Source organism: Oryzias latipes, chromosome 7, assembly GCF_053564925.1.
Source record: "Oryzias latipes strain Hd-rR chromosome 7, Olatipes_Hd-rR_3.1".
NCBI classification, from domain to species: Eukaryota; Metazoa; Chordata; class Actinopteri; order Beloniformes; family Adrianichthyidae; genus Oryzias; species Oryzias latipes.
Window position 1 is genome coordinate 24626522 of NC_136243.1, and position 14251 is coordinate 24640772.

A 14251-nucleotide genomic window follows, 5' to 3' on the forward strand; every position below is an offset into this window, starting at 1 on the left:
GATGGATGGATGGATGGATGGATGGTTAAGATTCATAGCAAGAAACTAGATCAAACTTAAATGTTCACTTTTATTGTTTGTATTGTGATTTGCTGACAGATATTACCAGAGCAATGCAGAAAAGCTAAGGCAGCCCTGCATAGCACAAAGAAAAAAAGGGAAGTTAACATGGGAAAATAATTGGCAGAAAAAAAAGTTGTAAGAATTGTGCTGCCTAACATATCCTGACCTGTTAGTTGGTCCACAAATTTCTCTTCCACATCCCAAGAATCATCTAGCCTCATAGTGCAGCATGAAAATAATCTTTCGGATCACATATCGTGCATCTTATCCAGCTTCTGTAGACATCTACTCTGACATCATCTCTCAATCTTAATCCATGCCAGCTAAAACTTTCTTTTGGGAACTATCTTTTTGGCTGAGAAAAAAATTCCGGGAGTGGAATTCCATCAAGATCCAGTAGTGGGTTGAAAAACATTGTGTGAAAATTCTGGAGTGGAGGGAAGAAAAATTTAACCATATTATGACGGGACAAAGCACTCAGAGGACATCAGAAAATGCATAAAAAAACAAAGTTGCATTACATTTTGCATGTAAGACATACTGTGTACTAAAGCCCAGGTCAATCAACAGAGATTCAATATGATGCAGTTTCAAGATGACATAAGTAACAGATAATGAAGGAAACCATACAGAAGTCTACATGGTTAATGTTATAGCTGTCAGAAAGTTGCTCTTCATTTAAAGAAATAAAAAGCTGCTTTTTCTATCTGTACAAGTGACGCAATGACACAAAGACTGAATTTTGCGAGTCCAATTCTGATCTTAGAAATCCACCAAAGCAACTGAGAAAACTATAAAAGAAATTGAGCTAATAAAACATTTCAAGCATCCTACTGTGCTGTTCTTTCTGCAAAAAGGTTTGGTTCATTTTGCAGCAGTGATTCACCATCACGTTCTCTGCAATCGTGTCCTTGTTAAGCGGGCAGAATATGATTCGATACTGTTTTATTAAAAAGGCAGACACCCCTGGAAAAGGACAGTCCTCCAAAGGAACGAGATGTTGCAGTCAATAAACTTTCAGCACAAACATGCAAATTATGTTTGCCAAGTGCAGTCATGCAACAAAGACATATTTTTACATTCAGTTTGCTGACAGCAGTTTGGAATAAATAGTCCTTCATGTCTATGGTCTTTTCCACACCATAACCATGCAGCTCATGCAATGAATTCATTACATTTTGAGCTAAATGTAACTTCCATAGATTGTATTGAAATTGAAATCATTGCTTGTAGGCATGAATTTTATTCAAGAGAATGTATTCTAATAAAACAACATGGTTCATCTTTTTGGTGATGCTTTCTGGATTGTGCCAGATTTAATCCTTTCGTGTTTCCGTTTATAGTGGCACTTCAATGAAAATTGTGTTTTTAACATGTTTTTTGTTGCTTTTTTCTCATGGTGGAGGCTATATACAAAGAAAATGAAGCTTAAAGTTGCATCTCTGAGTATTTTCTTAATCAAATAATTGTAAATCAGGAGCAGACGAAAAAGTGCTATTGAAAAAAGCTTGTAGATATGATTGTCATTGTAGATAGGACCTACAATGACAAGCCACATGCTCCCCGCTCCACTTCATTCTGATGCAACCACTCGCAGACAAGTAGATCCATGTACATCTTTGTCTTACTGGTTCGAGCTAGCATCTGTTTCAAAACCGTAAAACTGGATAACTTCAATATTGCTCGCCAGTTTTGTTGCACCGGTAATGTTAGGTTGGGGGTGTGAGGGGCTGTAAGCTAGCAGGAGAGGGTGTAAACAAAGGGATATGGGGAAGTGAGGGCAGACTTAGAAAACAACACATGTATTTTTATTTTGCCTAAAAACAGCTTAATATTCATTGAAAGACCTCTGGGAATGCTTTGACAATAGATCAAAAGATGATCCAAGTGGGACTGTGAAGTAATTCGTACTGCAATAATTAGTTCTGTATCTGTAATTTGTCCCATTCTTTTGAATGGTAGACATTGTGAAATAAAACTGTAGTTGCCATGTTCAGTGTGAATTACATTTTACTGTCTTTGTTTATAGACAATGTATATTCTATATACCTGACAGAAGAGGTCAGTCGTCTCTGGGTTACAGGAGAATATTTATAGAATGGGGTCAGGGTGGTGGGGTGATACAAAAGCGCTGAATCAATGAAAATCGAGATCTGCATCCAACTACTGTCTGAACAACAATGTCCACCTGATAAATAGATTAATAAGGTTTCATTTGCTCACATAAATGTTATTCTTCTCAGATCTTATCTAAAAAAAAAAGACGGCATGAAAAAAGCCTCAATTTAATTCATTTCACACCCAGCATTAAATCATCTGGACTAAGCTTTCAGGGGCTTCAATAACTTTGAACACATTTAAAGAGGCTTATCTGGGTCAAAAGCATAACTGACTCCAAACAGAAGAAAAAGGCATGCAGTTTTGGAGTGTCTGTATGACTTATGGGGCACATTTTCAACAGGCCAGACAGAAGTTGCAGATAATGATGATATTCATATTCCAAAATAGAAAGCCCCTGTGAGAAAAGTGCGGTTCCTGCATAATTTATCAGGAAGGCTGTAATCTGTCCATGTGCGTGGCTTTGTGAACACACATCGATCATGAACCAGAAGGTGGAGCTTTCGCCAAGTAGATGCTGCTGGAGCACCAAATCCACACGAAGAGGAGAACCTGTGAAAACTGTGTGGGGAGAGCCTGGGGCTTTTGGATGCTCCTTGCTGTTTATAACTATTTTTTTTCTTTTAAAATCTCGCAAAGTTAGTCTGCACTGAACGAGATCCTCGCCTAGGGCGGATATCCCAGACAAATTCAACCGTCTTCTTGATGAATGAGGTTGGCTCTCATTGTTTTTTTGTTGTGTTCTGCTTATTTTTTTCTTTTAAAACCAGCTAACTGAGAAATGACTATCTAGTTTTAAGTGATAAAAAAGGGGACAATGGTAAAGTTTTACATGTATAGCTATACAATTTCAGTAAAGTGTTTTTCGTTGTTTTTACTTATAAAAATCAATGTAAACAACAGCAGACAGTAAACCAGACTTGTGAACGTTTTGCCTATTGTACTCATTTAGCCTTTTGTACCCATCTTAATATTCAGAAGGGTTTAAACTGCGATGGCACGATCATATTCGTGGAACTAGATGAAGTAGACAGTGCTGGCCTCTGAAGATGACATGCACTGGTGTGTCAGTGTCCGCCGCAATTAGAACCGGAGGAGCAGGACTTTAAATGTGCTTGATTAACATTTTTAAGAAAAACTATTTGACTGAAGGCAACAGATGAAATGTGAGACTCCTTTTTTACTTTGCTGTTAGTATTGTTTCACATAGATTACAAAGTAATTACAGCGTAGGTGTGTGAATTGTGTGCAGGTATAGTGTTAAAGAAAAGGAAAATGGTAAGTTTTATGTAGTCTATGTGATCTTTCAGTAAAAGTTTACACTAGTTAAAAAGTTTTTTTTTTTCACTTTTACTTTTAAAAATCAATTCAAACAGTGGCAGATGGGAAATCAGTCTTGCAAACATTCTTTAAGATTACATTTGGTGTTTTGTTACTTTTTGTTGTTCTATTTATATGCTGTAAATTGACTTTATACTGTAATGCATTCCTGTATATGTTAGGGACTACTTTGTATACAGAAAAAACATTAAAATGATTCCATGATGCCAATCAAAAAATTTAACTTTCATAAAATATAGATTCTGGGTTAACTCTGTAATTGATTTCAAGTATTTATTTTTTGGTTTTACAAACTTGGGTACCAGCTCATAAAATCCACAAAAATCAGTTATATGTAACTTAAATATAAGAAAGTCCACTCCAGATTAATTCCTGGAGTGCAAACATTTATCAGCAGAAATTATGTAAGACCTACTTCATTCAAAAGTGTGTCAAGGTAAAAACTGACTGTACTTTCTAAGCTTCTGTTATGCACTGCTAAAGCGGAATCTAAAGAAAGTAAAAAGAAATTTTTTTCAAGAAAAATTGTCTTGTCTTATGTCTTGTAAAATAAAAAAATCTTTTCTTTTCTAGAATTCTTTTCAATGGCAAAATAATCGTAATTAAAAAAATTATATTATCTCTTAGTGACTAGAAATATTTTCTTAAAATACTAATTTTTGGTAAGACCATTGTTCTAACCCCATTGGCAGATATCTGAGGCTCTCAAAACAGAAACACACAACCTTCAATTACCAAACTTTACTCTGATGACATATTTTCATGCTGTTCTTTAAGGTCCTGAAAATTTGCTTCACAATTTGACAGATTGCTAAAGCCGCTTTTAATTGCAATGAAGCTATTGAAACTGTCCAAACATATATAAAGTTGAATATATAATAACTATAACTGGTTGTCGAAACAACTGAAAAAATTCAAACTCAGATATATTTATTTATTCAATTTTTTAATAGTATTTAAATTGTTACATTTTTCTACATTCAGAATTTTTAATCCCAATCTCATCTAATGATGGAATTGAGATTAAATGAATGAAATGCCCTGTCAAACAAATTTGAGCTCAGCAATTACACTAATTAAATTTTCTGCTGCATTTCACTTCTAGTTAAGTGTAGTATGTTGTGACAAACTGCATTTCAGTCAGACAACTCCTGCAGTAGTAATAATATTTATTTTCACATCTTTAGTTTGCTTCCACATACTTGTTGCTTTCACATTCTTTGACATTCACTTTCCTTAGTTAGCATTCACTTTCCTCTGAGTAAGCATTTCGCATTCCTCCAAGTAAGCATTTCACTTTCCTCCAAGTAAGCATTTCACTTTCCTTTAACTTTGCATTTCACTTTCCTTTAACTTTGCATTTCACTTTCCTTTAACTTTGCATTTCACTTTCCTTTAACTTTGCATTTCACTTTCCTTTGGTTTGGCATAAAACTCCGTGCAATTCCAAGAGAGAGAAATTTCCATAAACCTTTGGGTAATAACTACCCCTAACGGAGCTCACAGGTGGAAGCCGGGGAGGAGGGTGGGGCAAAGAACGCAGTGCTGCAGTAAAGAAGGATGAACAACTTACACACCTGGACTTAAAAAGGATGCTGCACAAGTGAGTTGATTAACTGACCCGCCCTAGGGGAGTGGCCTAAGTAAAGCCTGCCTGAGTTGTCTTACCGAAATGCTCCCAAGGTCGCTCACTTATGAGCAGAAAACTGCAAGTGTCACTATCTACAAAGAATTTAATTGCAAAAATGATACTCTATCTAAAGCAACTCCTCTTTCAGGGTGACAGCATTTGTCACCCTGATAAGAAATCTGTTGCAATTGATGATGTAATTGCTGCAAATTAAAAAGGTTGATGCATGCAAACCATTTTTCCAATTAACAAAAAGAGCTGAATTTTTGCATATTTTAACATCTATTAGGTCTTTGCTGGTGAAAGCAGGGAAAATAATTTCATTTTGATGAAGAATGATGAAATTACAAAGCAATAAATCCCAAATCAAACAAAACGTGCGACTCAAACCTTTCAAGGGTTTTTTCCAGATGCTCTCATTTTTGCCAGCTTGTTTGAAGCAAATTTTTTCAGCCTGTAATAGAGATTCTCAAGATTAAGTTCAGGTTTCAGCTATTTTTCTCATACACTGAAGAGGAGAACCACTTTTTTTATTAAACACACAAGATGCAGTTTTAAAAATTGCAGCTTTCTTGAGACCTAATCCACCGTCCTAGACACCATCAGGACATCCATCTGCATCTCGGCAAGCATTTTCCCACCCAGAGGGTCTGGACTGTATTGAACCTGACTAAAAAGTCAAGAATAAGGAGTTTGACCATGCTGCCAACCAGCCAACTGGCAAAAGTTCATCATTTGCTTCAGTGTGTTTGGTAGAAAACCGCAGGAGATCCAGTCATTGTACAAGTCCCATGCTGAACTGCTATAAATCTCTCCAGTGTTTTTACTGAGGTACTATTTTTATACAAGAGAAAAAAAATAAGTTAGAGAAATATTAATCAACTCACTCTTCCATTTTGTCCAAACTTCCATAATGTCAAAACTTTTTCTATAAGAAAACACTTTCACTCTGTTTTCCATTTTTATTTATATTTATTTATTTATCTACATTTTATACAAAGAAACAAGAGATTCTACACAAGATCTTATGTCTGGGAAATGGAAGGGAACAGAAAGAAGAAAACTAATTTTTCTGCCCCTTTTACATACATTACGTAGAAAGACAAGTAAAAAACAAAACTTTGTATATTATCCTATACGCATAATTCTGCTACAAAATTTATTTTGATTAGAGTGACTCATACCAGTGTAATAAGTGGAAGTGACTTTTTACAGAACAAAATGTGAACAAAAGAAGAACACGATCTTAGGACAAGGTGGCTTAATCTAATAAATCCTCAGAAAATCTAAAACTAGCATTTATTCCTAGAACATAAGTCAATTTTTTTTGTTTTCAAAATAATGATAATGAAAGCCAGTCTAACTGTCAACATATATTGTGTTTTACCATAACTTCCCCAAATTAAAAGGTCTTTCTACTGTCAAGAGTTTGGAGAATTTTGACTTATTTTAATAATAATTTCCTTAGCTCCTATCTCTTAATGAAAAAAAATTCTCCACGTTGCTGAGTTTGAGAAAAGCTTGAAAAGTTGTAGAGCAAAGATAAATTAAAACAACTTCAAACTTAGTACAATGTATAGAATATTTAAAAATAAGGTTTTAAGCGTATTTAGTCAATTCTGTCAATTTAGTCAATTTTGATGAGCATTAAGATTTAATTTTTTAAATTAACTATATCTTTAAATCTGTATATTTTTACTTTAATGGATAATGGATCAGATGCACATCTGTGATTACAATCAAATAAAATTCTTAGTCCCTTTTTTGTAGAATAAAAATTGAACTTAAGGATGTCTCCCAATTTCAATACAGTTATTTAGAAATGGAACAATCAAGGAATTTTTAAATAAATACAGTGCTGTTATCTAGAACTGACTTAACTTTCTGCAAAACTTCAGTTGTTTTGGCTATTTTTGTTTGATACATTATGAATAATTAATAATCATTATTATTCATAACTAATAAAGGAAAAATGCTTCACCAATGATTAAAGATGGTTAAATTGATTGATATGTAATGATATAACTTCACTTGCTCCAAAAATTGAAAAATGGATTCACGATTTTTCCTAATGCAACATAATTTATACATATTTTAACTTTTGATACTTGATCAATTTTTGCTATGAAGATTTTTGAAACAGTTTTATGTCTATTTTACTCATACAGTATTATTTTTAATCATATAAATGATTTTTATAATAACATCATCTGCATGTATTTTGGATAACTGATCTGCTTTGCCATGTTGATTTCTAAAATAGTTATTTTTTACATAATAATTTAAGTATTTCATCTTTGTCATGTGCTTTATTGATACCTAAGGATTCTTAATTCTGTCTGATAAAAGTTAGGAACCGGATAATGATATATCATGTAATAAAATGGTTACGGTAGAACAGGGTGGGACTTTTTAATTTTGTTTCCTTCCACTCCCTTTCAAGCAATATTTAATTCTATCTCTAATTATTCTAAGTTTGATGCGTCATTTTATGAATGTATAACTCCTGATTGTATTATTTTTGTGTATTATTCTTATTTGATTGCTTGAAATAAACCATTTCAAATCAAATAAAAAAATCAAATAAAAAATGTGAGATATCCAAGTAATTCCCTCGTCAATGATGACACTCAGAAGTGTAACTTCCTTCACTCTGACAATATTAATATTATATATTTCAAATGAAATATTCAGATTTGTATTTCTGTTGCCAAAGAAATTTTTAATCATCAATAAAACACTGAATTATAGATCAAACCATATTTGGAAGCTTGTCACATTTTACAGTAAATTTACACGATTTAACCAACGCAGTCATGCTTAGTTTATAGAGTGAACAAATAATCAGAATTGTGGAAAAACAGCGATAAATTTGCAAGTTTAACAAAGCCTCTGTGTAAAATGAACTGCTTAGCGAACAATCAGGCCAATATTATGTAAGCTTTATATGCGGTTTATTACTGCATGACGTGCATTTTGTATGAAGTGCTGCCTGGTGACACTTTGAGTCACTTCAGTGGCTCCCAGTCTCCTTGCCTCCTCCCTCCCTCTTGCCTTGTTCGCTTCAAACAAGGATCAAATCTGCGCTGGTACACACTCTGTACCAAAATGTCTGGATCCATCAAGTACTGTACAAACCTCATGAAGGGATTTGGCAGCAGCCAGGTGTCATCTCCCTCCACTCAAAAAATGAAAATGCAGCATGTGCCGTGCCTTAAAATAGCCCCTCATCCATAATGCACCAGACGCATCCTAGCCCGCAGAGATACTTCATACAGGACAGACTGACAGACATCTGAACTTAATGCTTGGGTGCAGATCTCTCTCCTCCTCCTTCTTCTGCTCCTCAGTGCAAGGCACAGTGGAGTTAAAGTTTCTAACTTTCATTCAGTCATCTATATTTAATTTCCATCTTCTGCTCATGCAGAATTTTCTGGGGGTGTTTCCTCTATCTTGCTCTAGTTCTGTTTCTTTCCCCTCTGCCTCAGTGTTTCCTGCAACATCTTATATGAATAATGAATCTCAGCCATGCCAGAGGTTTTCTCATCACCACAAGTCATGGTTTAGTGGAGTCAGACTGGTTTGTTTTTAAGATGGATGTGGTTAAGCTTACGCTGCATCTTTTGCAAAGCCTCTGTAGCACATGAAGCAGGCTCATCTGCTTGTGGGATCTTTGGTTGGTTTTGGCAGCTAGAAGAAGAAAAAACTTCCAGATTTTCTTCTTTGCACTTTGATGCATCCATTCTTAGACATCTGCAGAAGATAAGCTTTCAACTTTATGGAAATAATTATCAATAGGAGATCATTTTGATGTTTTAGATTAAGACTTTATTGGTTTATTTCAAACATTAAAATAATAGAATAACAAAATAAAATAAAATAAAACAGATAATTTCAAACCTTTTTCAGAGACTAATTATAACATTGTTTAGCAAACAAAGAAAAATAAACGAAGAGAGAAAATTATGCTATGTTTTTGACAGTGTTATACTAAAGAGCTTGCCGTTATGCAAACAGTACAAACACAAGTCACATTAGATTGAATAAATATGATGATTATCAATTAAAGTTTTTTGCTTGAAAGGGAGAGGGAAGAAACAAATTTAGTTAATCCCTCCCTAATTGTGCTATGTTTATTCTACAATAAAACTAAAAAAGTTTTGTATCGGCACAAAATTGGTATCTGAAGTATTTCTATTTTAATTTCTTTTTTCTGACTATAGAAACTTTCCAAATAAAGCTCATTTTAAGACATATGAAATTTGCCATTTGTATTTTGGAGATTCTATTAACTGGTTTATTTTAAGCAATCAAAACAAAAAAAAATTAAAGAAGACAAACAACTGAAATCTACATTTATACCAAACTTAGGTTAATTAGTCATGAATTGACTGGAAAAAACACATATACACGCACATCTACATACACGTATAAACAATGAAATTAATACTCTTAATCATAAATAGACAGCACCTATACTGTACATACTGTACAGTAGTTGACACGTTTAAATCGTTGCATATTAAGTTTGTCAAAATGATCTTAATTAATTGCTTAAAAAATAGCAGGATGAAGCAAATTTATATAATCCTAGAATTGGAGGAGGTATAGAAATCACCATCTTCCTTTTCTAACAGTTCTTTCCATCAGCTGATGGCGCCTAATTAATGAAACTTGCACACGTCTTCTCTGCTCAGTCTGTATTCATCTATGAAAAATATTACATCTAAACAATACATGTACTAACCTGATTGGATGATTTTCTCTCTTTTTTTTTGATTGACATCTTAAATATGTTTTTTTTCTGGTAAATAATTAGGACATTTTCATGCTAGGTTTCTTTGGTCTGCACCATATTTGATTTTTATTATTTTGAAATGAGTGGGTGGTGCAGACCAAACAAGCAAGGGCTTGGTACAACTCAGCAGCAGTGTGAAAGCTGACAAATCAGCTCAGAAGATTTGAAGAAAAAGTTGGAAAAGGTCTTGTCTATAAATGTGGTGTAGGAAGAATGAAAATGTCCTCATTATTGGGTATTCAGAGGAAAAGCCTGTCTCTCTGTCACTTTATGCTAATTATTCATATTTTAGCTCCATTTGTTGTCTATATGAGTTGCAGTTACTTGTGTTCAATTTCCATTTTAATCCAATGAAAGACTCCAGAAAGCAGACAACTTTCCAATGTTCCAGTGAAATAACCTCAGAATCTCTTTTTAGGTTGTGTTTAAAACGCCTTTTTTTCCTCCATACAGCAATGCATTATCATCATCAGCTGCACCTCAGTTACTCACCATAGAGCCATGACTGAAGCTGCATGTGCTTGTGAAGCATTGTCCCATTGGAGAGTGGAGGTAGAGATGAAAGGGACGAGGGGAGACAAGGATTGAAGGTGGGATGGAAGATGTGTGTAGCAGAGAGAGCCTCAGTGACGTACAAAAGGGCCGTGTACTGACAGTGCTGGAGAAAAAGAGAGGAGGGGGTATAAGGAAGGAGAGACAGAAAAGGCTGCTTACAAGCATGCTACAGCACACTTCAGTGTTACCCAAGAGAGAGCACACACCATGACTGACTAAAAGAGAAAGCAAAGAGACCGGGAGTGTACTCTCCTACCTCCATCTGAGTAAGTACATCTCTTTTACATGTTATCTTTTAGCTGCGATTGGCAGACACACCCTTTTATAGGCTCAGAGGACAGATTTGTGCATGCATTGTTAAATGATTTGTCACTCTGAACAGATTTAGATCCTTTTGAAGTCATCTCAAAATCTCTGGGGTTTTATACATTTTTTTCTTAAGTAAAAAAAATGCTTTGGCCACTGTGGAAGTAGGAAACAAGTCCATGTTCAGATACATATATCTCTATGATTCTTGCCTCAATAGTAAGGTTTCGGTCAAAAACAAATCTAAGTTGCACTCGAGAAAAACAAAAAAAAAAGATCTGAAAAGCAGCATGGAAGCACTTTTAAGACAGATGAAGATGGGTGGGAGGCTTTTTCTGTTGGTCGAGGGGAAGGAGTGCATTTGGGACCGCTAGGCTTCCTGTGTGGGGTCAATTAAATACTGCATGAGATAGAGCACTAAAAGCCTGTCCCGTGAGGAGCAAAGTGCTCTGTGTGTATGAGGGTGCTTTCATGCATTTGTGTGTGTGTTAGTGCATCAGTGTGCAGGCTTTGATTAAATTTGATGAACCAGCAGTGTTGAGAGGACCAGAGATCCTAGATCCAGCTATGAGTTCATGTGTGAAACTGCTGAAAGAAGGTGCTGTCAAGTATTTGTGCACAGCATTGTTTCCATTTATGCTTCTGGTGTGTTAATGAACATCTCTGACTTTTCTATATAGAGAATCTGGAATTGTGAAAAAAGGTTTCATACCTGTAGACATTAAAGAAAGAATAAAAGAAAGCATCCCATTGTTACACTTGAGTACATTAATATGTATGTCATCATTGCATATTGATAAGTCTGAAACTCACACAGCTCCCTAAGCTGCTTCATTAGGCCCAAGTCAAACCTAAAGTCTGAATCAGGTCAGCTTGGAATGAAAACATCTGATTAAATGAAGGCTGCAGCATTGTGCAACTCTGTGCTGCATTCAAGGTCTACAACTTTATGTGGGTTAGCTCCAGCTCCAACACTTCCCTCTGTGCATCAAAGCAGTTGGATGAAGTCAGGTTGAGGAATCCTTTGGAGAGAAGAAAGCTTACGTCTGCACAATGTAGCCAGCAAGTTGACAGAGGGGATCAATGACAGACGCTCACCTCTTACATCCTGTTCCCTCTCATCTTCCTTTCTAAAAGTGAAACACTTCTTTAATTTAATGTCACTCCTCTCAAATTAACAACATTCATTGTTTTCTTTTTCTTTTTTGTCAGAAAAATTACCTACTTAATGAGTGTGGCGTAAAATGTCAAAGTAAAAGTGATGTGGGAATGACAAAAGTCACATTACAGGCAAGTAAAGTAACAGGATGGACGGTTTGAGCTGCTAAGGACAGTAAAGAGCATCAATCTGGGTGGCTCATGTATTGATCCACTCTGCCCATCTCTGGTTGCATTTCTCTGTGGTCTAAACGATATACTTGTCTCTGTATTGCTACCTCAGCTCCTACTGTACACAGATGTTTAGTTTAGTTCCACTTTACAAGGTTGCAGATGAGAGCAAGCTTTTACCTTAAAATCAGTTAAGGTAATTAAAATGCTTTATGTTGCACTGGCAAATTATCCAGGGCGCCCCCTTGCTTCGCCTGAGTGCTGGTTAGGCTCTAGCAACCCCATAACCCTGTATGAGCATGTAGGTGGGTACAGAGAATAGATGGACGTACATAAAATATAACTCAAAAGAAACTTAAAGACAGATTTGTCTGCTGCAGAGACAATCCAAAGGCTGCCAGCTGTTGAAAAAAAGGCCTGGCGGAAGTTTCCACAGAAGCACAGAGATCATTTTCAACTGGATGAGCTGGCATCAGTGAACGGCTCAAATATGTCGTTCACTGATGCCATTCACTGCGACAGACTGACGACCTGTCCAGGGTGTCCCCTGCCTACGCCCACAAGTGGCTGGGATAGGCTCCGGCAGCCCCGTGACCCCAAAAGGGAATAAACGGTAGAAGATGAAGATGAATGATGCCATTCACTTTCTAGTGGGAATTTATCAAAACTCAGTGAACTTTGACAATCCTCTGCAATCTTCTCTCCACTGCCAACCCCCTGTATGTGATGGGAGGAGTGTGAGGAAAGGAGAACAGAGCTATATTTAGAACAAGTGAACAGCAAATACACAACAAAGAAAAAAAAATTCTTCCTGTTAATCTTTTGTCTTGTTACTGACAGTCCTTCTCTTTTATTTTCTTTCACTCTTTTTTTCTCCTGTTTCAGGAAGTATTTCACAACCATTAGATTGCATGAAAAAGGGCAGTTTGTATTTAAATTATCATGGTTCTATTATCGTCTGAATTATTTCTATCTAAACAATAGTTGAATGAACAACACTAATACAATGCAGCCATGTATCTGTATGTTGGACATTAGTAACATTTTGCTATAGATCTGTTTTTTCTGTGACTGTTTGTTCCCTTTAATTTTAAAAAGTCATGCAGAAATATTGCCCTGAGACATATTCTGCTAAAAGCCTTTGGGAAGTGCACTTAATTCCTGTGCAGCCAGAGTTGCATGCATGTTGGCTGCATTAATGGACCCCAATGTAGAATCTGTGGTGCCTGGGGCGACCTGACGAGCAGCCATGCAGCCCTGCCAGAAACAATGAGGCTGTTCCCCCCTACAGCGACTTATTAGGATGTCTGATGGACTCCATATAGCTGCTTGCTGACTCACCGCAGCATCTCTGTTCTGATGCCTCATGCATCACCTTGCTGTCAGGAGGCTGCTGTATGGAACAAGCGGACAGGCACAATCCCGCTCTCATCAGGTCTTCTCAAGTCATTTCGTCTGCTCATACCTGGCCCCTGTACAACATAACAGTATGGCTTTCTGTCATTTTCATTGTGTTCAACTCAAATGGGACTGGAAAAGTAATAACTGTTAAATGTGGTGAAAGTGAACGGCAGCTTCAAATGCTACTTCGGAAATTTAATAAAATGTGTCCTCCTGACTTTTTACCCACACGGAATTAAAATATTCTTATGGTTAATCGAGCAGTGGACTTTAAAGACCCACTGGAATGAAAATGGTATATTGATGTTTCAACATGTTTTTGTGGCTTTTCTTTTTTGACAATAGAGGACATATATAAAGAAAATTCAGCCTAAAATGGCATTTCTGAGTTGTTCTTTATTCAAGTAGTGAATCAGAAGCAGACAACAACTCCAGCTGGATAAAGCTTGTGAGGGGTCGTAGGTGCTATACCGTCAGCGGGCCACAAGCTTCCTGCCCCGCTCCATTCTAATGCGTCCACTTGTAAACGACTAGAGCTCTTAACATCTTAATTTTCCTCGTCTGAGCTGGCATTTGGTTCAATGATATAGATACCCAATACTCCAATATTGCTCACCATTTTTGTTACACCGCTAATGTTAGCTTGAGGTTATAAGGGGCAGTTAGCTTTACCTTGAGGCAAACCGTTCCACCCACAACTAAGAGGTGAA